The sequence below is a fragment of the Theropithecus gelada genome, chromosome 11, assembly GCF_003255815.1.
Source record: "Theropithecus gelada isolate Dixy chromosome 11, Tgel_1.0, whole genome shotgun sequence".
Lineage (NCBI taxonomy): Eukaryota > Metazoa > Chordata > Mammalia > Primates > Cercopithecidae > Theropithecus > Theropithecus gelada.
In genome coordinates this window covers 20375653-20389356 of record NC_037679.1, presented here as the reverse complement: position 1 = coordinate 20389356, position 13704 = coordinate 20375653, and positions in this window count along the sequence as shown.

The window sequence follows — 13704 nt, the reverse complement described above, 5'->3', positions numbered from 1 at the left end:
GTTTGGAATTTAAAAACATTTGTTCTTTTTGTGTTTAGAGAGACTTGTAGAATAGAGGGCATTGTGAGTTTATGATTTGAATTCTTTCCTTTGTCCCCAGATGTATACCTTTGATAAAGATTGACTTAATTAAAATATATTTTACATTTAGTTCTTAATTTATATGTGTAATTTAATGTGTTACATATTGTTCTTTCTCCTAGCAATCAACGATGTTATGGAATAATTTATTTCTTCCCTACTGATTTTTAAAGACAATTTTTGTCACATATATTGGCTCTATTTTGAACACTTGCTAATATTTAAATTTATATTGTCATATGGATTTGATTGCCAAATCTGTATAATTTTACAATTATTTTGTAATGCGTGTTCCTTCTCAAATTTTTTATATAAGTAGGTGATAAATCAACATATAATGTAAACACTAAACTGGAAAAAATAAAGGCAGAATAATTCATGTGGTATTTCAAAATATATAATTGTTAGGCAGTTTGTGTTGTAAATTGACATAACTGGTCCAAGGAGAAGTTCGTAAAAATGTTAATACAGTACAACATGTAGCTATAACCATTTAAATTAATTTAATGACTGAACATTTATCAATGTCCTGAATTGCTGAGGAGTCAATGGAATTCATTGGTTGAGAAGTCATTCTCTTGTATGTTTTATTATTCTTATTTTCTATCCTGGATCTCTGTTGAGCTAGATAATCCAATGATTTTACAAAATAAAGCAACAGGAACAAAAAAAAATGTAAAAACTTTTGACTATTCAAGTTTGTATATTCTTGTCTTGAAAATGAATCTAGTACCGAATAATTCTGTGAATGTGTTAGACTAATCTGAAAATTGAATTTTATTGGGTATTTTAGTTTTCAAAAGAAAAAAAGTAACTATGTGTGATGATAGATATGTTAATTTGTTTCACTGTAGTAATGATTTTACTATCCGTATGTTTCTCACAACATTATTTTGTAAGCCTCAGATATAAACAATAATATTTATTAAGAAAATAAAAATTAAGATATAAAACTTTTAAGTATAAAAAAGAAATAATGTCAAAGGCATGAACAGAAACAAATAATATCCCACATTGATACTGATCATAATGACATCAAAATGAAATATGTATGCAGGTTGGCAAAGTTCTGAGGTAAATTTGGCATAATATAAGCAAAGTTTAATGATCATTAACTTTTTCCCTGTAAAGATGCCTACATTTTTAAAATAATACCAACAAAAAACTGATTAAAGAAATAATAGTCCTTACACTTTATATTATGGTACAATCTCTCCCTGTACCATATTTTCTGGGCAATGTCTAATTTGAAATATGCTCACCAGCATTCTCTTTTAATTATTAAATAAACTTAGATATTACAATATATCTGCTTACAGATCTGTCCTCTACTATTGCCGTATTTGTCAAGTGGCACAAATACTTTCTCCAAGACCATGTCTTCATTGTGTATGTAGAAATTGTGGACATCAAAGACAAATGTTGAGAACTCCTTCTTCCGAATAAGAAGTCATGTGTGATTTAATGCAGCATTTGAAAGTCATGCAGAGCAGAAGACAACTTGATGTGTCATTGTTTTCAATAAGGTTGATGTGATAAGAACTAATGGGGTTTCAAAACTATAATTTAAGTCATTATCCAAGCTAGGTTAAAAGTAACACACGGAAATTACAGTTAAAGTGTGAGCTAAAGTAATTCCACGAATAAGTGGAAATTTTCCATTAATATTAACTAGTTATGAGTTTTATGAAGTTTTATATATTTACTTTGGTTTGGACTTTACTAATTTTCACTATATATCTATAATAATTTGCATTTCATTAATGGTTTAGAAATGTTGATGGTGCTTAAGTCTAGTGAGCCCTAACTTGAGGGGCTACAGCTGGCATGTTTGATTGGATGTCAATCTTGTAGTCCTAGTAATGACTATATAAAGTTTATTATGTGTTTGTTTTTAGAACAGAAGTGGAGAGTTGAATGCTATGATACTGAGGCCTAAAACAGCTGTGGGTTTTATATGTTAAATGTCTAACCAGTTAAACCTAAAGTGTAATACCTAAGGTATACACTTCCTATAAATGTACCTTTTTAATTTATTTGATACCTCTCTTTAAGGGTAAAATACAATTTAGAGGGCCACTTTAAGTGAGGTTTTATTGTGATAGGAACACAGAGCTATTAATTTATGGACATGTGGAAATAACCTCCTAATAATGGGTCACTTTTTTCCTTTGAATTTATCATAGATATGAAATTTCCAGGTATTCTAATTCAAAGCAATTCCTCTTGCACTATGTATCAGAGCACTTAAAATGCCATTGCTCTAAAAACTGATAATGGAAAGAATAGTGGCAAAAGCATTTTGGGTTAAGATATAGGGAATGTGAGAACAAAGAGTCACTTTTTGGGAGTTAAATAGAACAAGAACAAAGAGCCTAATCTAAGATCTAAAATGTCATTTGTATAGAAATTACATGGTATTAATGGGTGTGAGTTTAAACACTTTCAAGTCCAAATCAATATACTATTTTTCACTTTCATACTTTCATTTTAATCTGTCAGGAGTTACTGACCAAGCAGAATTGTAAACCACAACAGTTTCATGATTGACAAGTATTATATCAGAGGAAAAGGTGTGCTGTCCTGTTTTTCAGTTGATTTTTAGCTTTCTGAGCATAAACAGAGGAGGGGCAAATATTCTGTGATTGTCTGTGTGAGTGCAGCTCAGGCATGAAATTTTATAATTTCTTGGTAGGTTATTTATGTGCAGAAACAAGAAAGTGTTGCACACACAAAAATTATATACATAAATTTAGTTTCATAAGATGGAGTCATATTGGGACATAACATTGAGACATATTCTTTCTTATGGATTCAAATAGTCAAGAAAACCTTTAGACTACTTTATTTTTTTACTTGAGTCTCTATCCTGAGCTATATTAGTACCTAACACCGTTTCCTATTTCTGCCATCTATTTATACAATCAATGCCATGCTTTAATTCTTCCACACTGGTGGATGATAAAATGCAAAGAAAAATTATGATATGAAACAGTTACAATATTGATAAACATACAGTGAATACACTGACAGTAGATTTATAAGTCCATTTTGTTCCAGGATATGTACATATTTAGCTGACTTGTGAGTTTGATAGAGTAGTAAAATATTTTAATTTTCTGACTTTGGAATGGTGCTAAAATAATTTGAAAGGTACTATAACTAAAATTTACCAGATTATAATTTTCTTAAAAAGAGCAGTAGGCAAAACAAACTGAACAAAAAGAGGGAAATCAAAACTTGGAAAAATAAAAAGAGAAATCAAACACTAATACAAACTACAATAATTGCATATATAAAGCATTTTAGCAGCAAGATAAGGACAATAGAATTGATTAAGTTAATGTTAGCATTAGAATTAGGAAAAGAAGACTTTTTTGAGAAAAATATGTAGGGCATTATAGAATATTCTGGCTAAAATGTTCATTTTCTAAATAATGAGTTGCAGTTATTTAAAAATATTTGTTATTTTCTTTCTGGATTTTTTGATGTATAAGATATAAAATAAGAAATCACTGCTTAGAACTTTTTCAAAAACTTGATATGATAAAAATTAAGATTACTGGAGATGAAATAGTAGGATTTGTTTTTATTTTCTAATAAAAGGCAAGACCATCTGGCAAAAATTGGTTATATTTAGGTGTATATTGATGATAATTTTCCTTGGGATAAATAGATTCATTTTGATTGTCACACACAACGAGGTCAAATGATAGATATGGTGGAGGGAAGCTTACTAGATATATAAATAATATCTTACAGGTATCATTTCTGACTACATTAAGCCCTTTTGAACAACTGGGCTCTGAAACCATATTTGCTAAATAAATATTTGGGGATACATAAGATCTGTTTTGGGCAAGCCATGATTACTTCCCCAAATGATTTATGTATGTTTAATCTATAACTTTCATTTAGAAAATTGCTTCAGGACTCAAATCAACAGCCCTTGCTGTATCTTATCTGGACATCTCCCTACAACTCCTTTCAATAATTTTTTCTTTAACAATTTTATTGAGATATAATTTACATACCATAAAATTCACACATTGAAAATATAAAATTCATTTTTTTTGCTTGTTCAGAGCATTGCACAAGCATCACCATAATGTAATTTACAACATTTCCATCTGCCTAAGTAAACCCTGTATTCATTAGTGGTTATTCCTTATGTCCCTCCAATATCCACCCAATAGGTCACCACTCAGCTCACGTCTGTAAATATGCCTATTCTGAATGTGTTATATAAATAGAATCATAAAACATGTGGAGTTTTTTTAGTGTGATTGGTTTCTTTCACTTAGTGTAATTTTTTCAAGTTGTACCCAGGTTGTAGCATGTTTTGGAACTCCATTTCTTTTTATTGCAAAATTACATTTAATGGTATGTATACCCAAACATTTGTTTACCCATTAATTGATTGATGGACATTTGGTTGTTTCTACTTTGGGGATACTATAAATAATGCTGCTGTAAATATTCGTGTACAAGTTTTGTGTGGATGTTTTCATTTCTCTTGGGTGTATACTTAGGTTTGGAATTGATTGGTCATGTGGTAATTCTATATTTAACATTTTGAGGACTTGCCAATCCATTTTCAAAAATGAATTCACTATTTATAGTCCCATCAGCAATATATGAGAGTTCCAATTTCTCTACTTCCTTACCAAAACTTTTATTGTCTCCCTATTTGATTGTAGCCATTTTAGTGGTTATGAAATGGTACCTTCTTGTGGCTTTGAGTGCCTTTTCCTATGACTTACAATACTGAACATCTTTTCATATGCTTGTTGGCCATTTGCATACCTTCACTGGAAAAATTTCCATTCAAATATTTTGCTGTTGAAAAATGTGTTATTTCTCTTCTTATTTTAGAATTGTCAGAGTTATTTGTATACTCTGGATGCAAGTGTCTTATCAGATACACAATATGCAAATTTTTTATCCCATCTGTGCATTGTCTTTACACTTTTGTGATGTCACTATTCACAGTACAAAAGTTTTAATTTTGATGATATCCAATTTATCTATAATTTTCTTTTATGTCTTGTGCTTTCGATGTCGTATCTAAGAAAGTACCTCAAGGTCATGAAGATTTGCTCCTATAGCTTTTCTAATAGTTTTATACTTCCAGTTCTTAAATTTATATCTTTGATTTATTTTTGCATTAATTTATGTAACTGTTGTTAACTCAAGGTCTAACTTCATTTTTTTTTTTTTTTTTTATTTTTCTGAGACAGAGTCTCACTCTGTCATCCAGGCTGGAGTACAGTGACACAATCTCTGCTCCCTGCAACCTCAGCCTCCCAGGTTCAAGCCATCCTCCAGCGTCAGGCTCTTTAGTAGTTGGAGCTACAGGCATGTGCCACCATGCTTGGCTAATTTTTATATTTTAGTAGAGATGAGGTTTCACCATGTTGGCCAAGCTGGTCTCAAACTCCTGACCTCAGGTGATCTGCCCGCCTCAGTCTCCCAAAATGCTGGGATTACAGGCATGAGCCACCATGCCCAACCAACTTTAATATATAACATAAAATATTTCGTTGTTCCAGGACCATTTGTTGAAATGACTGTTCTTTCACTATTCAATTGTTTCAGCTCTCTTGTTGAAAATAATTGAACTTAAATGTAAGGGTAAATGTTTGAAATGTCAATTCTATTCCATTGATCTATATGTATAACCATATGAGAATACTGCACAATATTGATTAGTGTAGCTGCATATAATAGTACCCCTTTACCCATGGGGAATATGTTCAAAGACCCCCCAGTGGATGCCTGAAACCATGTATATATCCTCACCAGAATCACCCTTAACACTCTATTCATGGCAATCTAGGCCTTCTCTATCCTGCTCTCTTACCTTCTGCCAATTACCCAGTTACAAAGCTGCTTCCACATTTTTAGGTATTTGTTCTAGCAACATCTCATTTCTCTGGTACTAATTTTCTGTCTTAGTCTGTTTCATACTGCTATAAAATAATATCACTGCTACTTGGGCCATAGGACCCAGAAGATCTAAGGGTACTTGAGGTGTCAATGGCAGATAGGGATGTTGTTTGGAGCCTTTGGCAGACTCCTATATGTGAATCACAGAGGAGGCCTCTAGGATTTTGGACAAGGCCCTGTCATCTTCTGCAGATAACTACTCTCCTTTTGAGAGACAGCTCTTGACCTGTTACTGGGCTTTACTGGAGACTGAACATTTGACTGTGAGTGATCAAGTCACCATGCAACCTGAACTGCCTATCATGAACTGGGTGCTTTCTGACACATCTAGTCATAAAGTGGGTCGTGCACAGCAGCATTCCATCATCAAATGGAAGTGGTATATATGTGATTGGGCTCAAGCAGCTCCTGAAGGCATAAGTTACATGAGGAAGTGGCTCAAACGCCCATGGTCTCCACTCCTGCCACTCTGCCTTCTCTCCCCAGCCTGCATTGATGGCCTCATGGGGAGTTCCAAGTGATCAACTGACAGAGGAAGAGAAGACTAGGGCCTGGTTCACAGATGATTCTGCATGATATGCAGGCACTACCCGAAAGTGGACAGCTGCAGCACTACAGCCCCTTTCCAGGACATCCCTGAAGGACAGTGGTGAAGAGAATCTTTCCCAGTGGGAGTAACTTCAAGCACTGCACTTGATTGTACACTTTGCATGGAAGAGAAATGGCCAGATGTGTGATTATATACTGATTCATGGACTGTAGCCAATGATTTGGCTGGATGGTCAAGGACTTGGAAGAAGAATAATTGGAAAATTGGTAACAAAGAAATTTGGGGAAGAGGTATGTGGATGCACCTCTCTGAGTGGTCAAAAACTGTGAAGATATTTGTATCCCATGTGAGTGCTCACCAAAGTGTAACCTCAGTGGAGGAGGATTTTGACAATCAAGTGGATAGGATGACCCATTCTGTGGACATCACTCAGTCACTTTTTCCAGTCACCCTGTCATCACCCCATGGGCCCATGAACAAAGTGGCCATTGTGGCGGGGGTGGAAGTTACGCATGGACTCAGCAACATGAACTTCCACTCACCAAGGCTGACCTGGCTATGGCCACTACTGAGTGCCCAATTTGCCAGCAGCAGAGACCAACACTGAGCCCTTAATATGGCACCATTCCTCGGGGTGATCAGCCAGCTACCTGGTGGCAGGTTGGTTATATTGGACCTCTTTCATCATGGAAAGGGCAGAACTTTGTCTTCACTGGAATAGACGCTTATTCCAGACATGGGTTTGTCTATACTCCACACAATGCTTCTGCCAAGAGTGCCATCTATAGACTCATGGAATGCCTTATCCACAGTGAAGGTATTCCACACAGCATTGCCTCTCACCAAGGCACTCACTTTGCTGCTAAAGAAATATGTCAGTGGGCTTGTGCTACTGGAATTCACTGGTCTTAACATGTTCCTCATCATCCTGAAGCAGCTGGATTGATAGAACAGTGAAATGGCCTTTTGAAGTAACAATTACAAGGCCAACTAGGTGACAATATTTGCAAGGCTGGGGCAAAGTTCTCCAAGATGGCTATGTATGCTCTGAATCAGCATCCAATATATGGTGCTGTTTCTCCCAAAGCCAGGATTCACAGGTCCAGTAATCAAGGGGTAGAAGTGGAAGTGGCACCACTCACCTTCACCCCAATGATCCACTAGAAAAAATTTTGTTTTCTGTTCCCTTGATATTACATTCTGCTGCCCTAGATATCTTAGTTCTAGAGATACTGCCACCAGGAGGCACACCAACAATCTTATTAAACTGGAAATTAAGACTGACAACTGTACACTTTGGAGCTCTTCCTACCTTTAAGTCAACAGGCTAAGAAGGGAGTTACAGTGTTGGCTCAGGTGACTGACTCAGACTATCAAGATTAAACCACTCTATTCCTCCACAATGGAGGGAAAAGAAAAAAAAGAGTGTGCGTGGAACACAGGAGATCCATAAGTGTGTCTCTTAGAATTACCATGCCCTGTGATTAAGGTCAATGGGAAGCTACAACAGCCCAATCCAGGAAGGACTACAAATGACCCAGAGCCTTCAGGAATGAAGGTTTGGGTCACTCCATCGGGATAAAAACCACAACCTGCTGAGGTGCTTGCTGGAGGCAACGGGAATACCAAATGGGTAGTAGAAGAAGGTAGTTATCAATACCAGCTACAACCACGTGACCAGCTGCAGAAATGAGAACTATAGTTGTCATGAATATTTCCTCTTCCTTTTGTTTAACACATCTTTGTGAATGTACACAGTTCTATCAAGAAAATATCTTCATTTTATTTCCTTTTTCCTCTATCATGTGACATAAGACTTACTGACTTCATATCAGCATTTAAGCATTGTTAATTTTATAAAATAGCATTTGGGTTGGAGGTTGATGTATATTTTTAGTTGTACGAAAAATAGTTGTATTATGTTAAGTGTATTATGACCTTATTATTGTCTTTATTTGAAGATTATGTGTAATCTCAGAAGATGTGTATGGGTTCACATTGACAAGGGATGGAATTGTGATGGTTAATACTGGGTATCAACTTGATTGGATTGAAAGATGCAACATATTGATCCTAGGTGTGTCTGTGATGGTGTTGCCAAAGGAGATTAACATTTGAGTCAGTGGTCTTCAAAAGGCAGATCCACCCTTAATCTGGAAGGGCACCATCTAATCAGCAAGGCTAGAATATAAAGCAGGCAGAAAGATGTGAAGACTAGACTGGCCTGCCCTCCCAGCCTACATCTTTCTCCCATGCTGGATGCCTCCTACCTTCGAATGCTGGACTCCAAGTTCTTCAGTTTTGGGACTCAGACTGGCTTTTCTGGCTCCTTAGCTTGCTGACAGACTATTGTAGGACCTTGTGAATATGTGAGTTAATACTTAATAAACTCTACTATATATATCTCCTATTACTTCTGTCCCTGTAGAGAACCCTGACTAATATAAATTACATCAGTAAGCAATTTTGAAAAAATAAACAGCCAGGTAGTTTGTCCTAATGCCCAAGGCCTTTTGATGGACTATTTTATGACAGAATAGCTGGCCTTGAAGCTGACTTCTCTTTCCCACTACTGGGAAGAGATCTCATTCTAAGAAAAAGCTACTATTCACTTACTCAGTTATTCAATATTTATTTTTATCACTATGCTCCAGACACTCTGCTAGTTATTGCATACATATAAAAGTTAATAAAACAAAAATAAATTCTGTTCTCCAAGGGCCTATAGGCTCATGTGTAAAGCAAATCAAGTTGATGATAATCGTGCTATGATATAAATTTGTGGTCATATGCTGGATCTATAGAATATGTTAAGTCATTTGAACTTTATTATAAATACAATAGCAATACATTACCTTGATGGAGTTTATTCAGTGGGGCATAAAGAGATTTTCATTATCAAGAGATCCCTCAGGCTACTTGCTACCTGGACAATGGATTAGAATATGGCAAAATGGAACCAATGAACAAGGAGGAAATTATATTAATCAAGCTGAGAGATGACAGTGTGGCTTGATTTGAGAAAATGCCAGTCAAAATAATGAGAAATAGAAGCCTTAATACAGTACAGTTGACCCTTGAACAATGCAGAGATTAAAGGTGCTAACTCCCTGCACAGTTGAAAATCTATGTAAAATTTTTTACTCTCCCAAAAGTTAACTAATAGTCTACTGTTGACCAGAAGCCTACTGGTAACATAAATAGTCAAATAACATTTATTTTGTATGTTATACATAGTATATACTGTATTCTTAAAGTAAGCTAGATAAAAGAAAATATTATTTAAAAATCATAAGAAAAATACAACATATTTACTATTCATTAAGTGGAAGTGAATCATTATAAACATTTTCATCCTCATTGTTTTCATGTTAAGTAGGCTGTGGAGGAGAAGGAAGAGGAGGGGTTGGTCTTGCTGTCTCAGGGTGGCAGAGGTGTAAGAGATGGAGGTAGAAGGTGGGGCAGGCACACGGTGTGATTTTACAAATCATACATCACAATGTGTGTCTGACTTTTATATGTCTGACTTTCTTGCTTTTTTATTTCTCTAAAATTGTTTCCATGTGGTAATAATGCTTTTCCCACTTTTTGCCTTCTTTTCAGTGCTCATATCATGGAAGGGTCCCAGTCATAAAAGAAATCAAAAACAGTCAAATAATTGGAACCCTTCTGCCGGACTGTCTAATGTCAATTTGTTTTCTGGCACTGTTTCTTCTACATCTTCTTCTCATCATCTGGCACTAGTTCAGAAGCACTCATTATCAAATTGTCTTCTGTTAATTCCCCTGGCATGGTGTTTAAGAGCTCTTGAATTACTCCAGTATTCACATCTTGAAACCCTTCACCTACCTCTACTGCTTATTTATTTATTTATTTATTTAGGTCATATCCACAATCTCTCTCTCTCTTTTTTTCTTGCCATATCCACAGTCTCTTTCCTTGATTAGTGTTGTTGTTAATTCTGTGAAGTCAAGCACAACATTTGGACACAGTTTTCTCCAGCAGAAATTTACTGTTTCAAACTTGATGGCTTTGACGGATTTTTCTATAACAATGATGGAATCTTCCATGGTTTAGTCCTTCCAGATTTTCATGATGTTCTCTCTACTGGGGTTCCCTTTCATTGAATTTCCAGTTCTTCTCCTAGAATACCTTAATGATTCCATGACCCTCTTCATCTGGAGGCTGAGTTACAGACATTGTGTTTGGGGACAAGTAGACTACTCTGATGCCTTGCTGTTGAACTCATGGGGTTCAGATTGGCCAGAGGCATTGTCCAAAATTGAAAGAACTTTTAAAAGTAGTCTCTTACTGTCAAGATACTTTTTGATTTCAGGGACAAAGCATCAATGGGACCAATCAAGGAAAAGGGTTGTTTTCTCATTGTTCAGACCTTCTTGTTGTATTAGGAAAAGACTGGTAGCTGGTACTTATCATTTTCTTTCAAGGTTTACAGGTTAGCAGTTTTATAGATAAGGGCAGTCCTGATCATAAATCTAATTGCATTTTCACAAAACAGTAGGGCTAGCCTGTTCCTTCCTGCCTTAAATAATGGTGCCCATTTATCCTCTTTACTAATACATGTTCTTTACGGCATTTTTTCCTCTCAGAATAAGGTGCTTTCCTCTTCATTGCAAAAAAGGAAAAAAACAAAAAGAAAAAACCCAAGGGAAAAAACCTGTTTAGGCAGATATCCTTTCTCCTCAATAATTTTCTGAATGGTGTCTGGAAACATCTGCTGCCTTTTGATTAGTAAAAGCTATTTATTCTATTATCATGGCATTTTTTAAGTCAAACCTCTTTCTAAAATTATCAAACCATCCCTTGCTGACATTAAATTCTCCAGCTTTAGATCCTTCACCTGCCTTTTGCTTTAAGTTGTCAGGTAATAACTTCACTTTTTTTCCAAGTCACATTAGAACCTACAGGTATGTCTTTATATCACTCCTGAGCCCACATGAAAGCTGTATTTTCAATATGAGATAAAATTTATTTGGCACTAAGCGTAACGTTTTTATGCCTACTGGCATCACTACAGTGATGGCTCCAATTTTTTTTTTCTTTTCTTATAATAGTCCTTACACTGAGTAAATTACAGATAAACTGAATGAATGCATTTATTCATTTATCTTGAAATGGTGGACAATTGCTGCAGAAGGCTTTAATCTATAGTATATCAAGCCATTTATTCAACAAAAAATGTAGCATTATGACTTTCTTCTGCTGCTTATGAGCACTTTCAGCAGTTTTGCATTAAACATAATGAAAAATACTCAAGAACCACAAGATAGTCCTTTTTACTTTGAAACACAATTTACTGGACAGGCAAAGTGCTCACGAGGAGATGATTAACATCACAACACATTTTAACAACATGTAACACTCAAGTTCACTGTAATAGCAACAGGAAAAGGCTATAAAATTATTATAGTAGTACAGTATGTACTATAATTAATTATATATACTGTGATTTACTACTGCATCTTTATATTTGTTTACAGTTCTCTGGACTGTGAATGGTTTCATGTAGTTTCTGTGTTTATGTGGATAAGTTTTGATAAATTTTAATTTTATAATAGATTTTTGCATATTTTATGGTAGCAAATGATAAAATAGACTAGTGTCTACAGGTATTTTATGCATTACTAAAATACCTAAGTTTTCCTTAATTTTTTCTATATTCATCAGCTGCATGATTCATCTGTGAGTTTTTTCATATTGTTGCAAATATCCACAGAAACTAAGATAATTATTGAAAAAACTATATGTGTAAATGGCCCTGTGCAGTTCAAACTCATGTTGTCCAAGGGTCAACTTTATATTTAAAGTAGATTAACGAGTATTTAGTGATAGGGTAAATGTGGAAGGAGTGCTGGAATTGACAAAAGATGTCTTCCAGGTTTCTGATTTATGTACCTGGATAGAATGTGGAGATGTTAATGAAAAAACAAAAAAAAAGGTTGGTGGAGAAACAGGGTATGTGGGGGAAGATAATACTATGTCAAAATGAGATGTCTAAGTCCTGAGACAAAAAAAAAAAAAAAAAAAAAAAAGTTGTATATGAAGTCTTAAGCTCAGAAAAAAGTTGGAGTTGAATACAAAATTTTCAGACTACAGTCATATAGATAATATTTAAAGCCATGAGAATAAATGAGACCATCCAGTGAGATGCTAAATCAAGAGGGTTCATTATCCATTTCTGCTTTTTAGAAAACAGATCAATCTGAGATCTTCAGTTTAACAAAACACTAATACTTTAATACTGCATGATGCTGTAAACAGAAGGGTTAAAGGAGAGAATTCAAACATTTTTCCTTAGGCAGCATTCATTTATTCTGTTTTCAGATTTGCTTGGTATTTGTTTATTTATTTTTAATTTATTTTTTTTTATTATTATATTTTAGTTCTAGGGTACATGTGCACAACGTGCAGGTTTGTTACATATGTATACATGTGCCATGTTGGTGTGCTGCACCCATTAACTCATCATTTACATTAGGTATATCTCCTAATGCTATCCCTCTGCCACCTCCCACCCCAATATAGGCCCCGGTGTGTGATGTTCCTCTTCCTGTGTCCAAGTGATCTCAATGTTCAATTCCCACCTATGAGTGAGAACATGTGGTGTTTGGTTTTCTGTTCTTGAGATAGTTTGCTGAGAATGATGGTTTCCAGCTGCATCCATGTCCCTACAAAAGACACGAACTCAACCTTTTTTATGGCTGCATAGTATTCCATGGCGTATATGTGCCACATGTTCTTAATCCAGTCTGTCACTGATGGACATTTGGGTTGATTCCAAGTCTTAGCTATTGTGAATAGTGCTGCAATAAACATACATGTACATGTGTCTTTATAGCAGCATGATTTATAATCCTTTGGGTATATCCCCAGTAATGGAATGGCAGGGTCAATTGGTATTCCTAGTTCTAGATCCTTGAGGAATCACCACACTGTTTTCCACAATGGTTGAACTAGTTTACAGTCCCACCAAAAGTGTAAAAGTGTTCCTATTTCTCCACATCCTCTCCAGCACCTGTTGTTTCCTGATTTTTTTAATAATTGCCATTCTAACTGGTGTGAGATGGTATCTCATTGTGGTTTTGATTTGCATTTCTCTGATG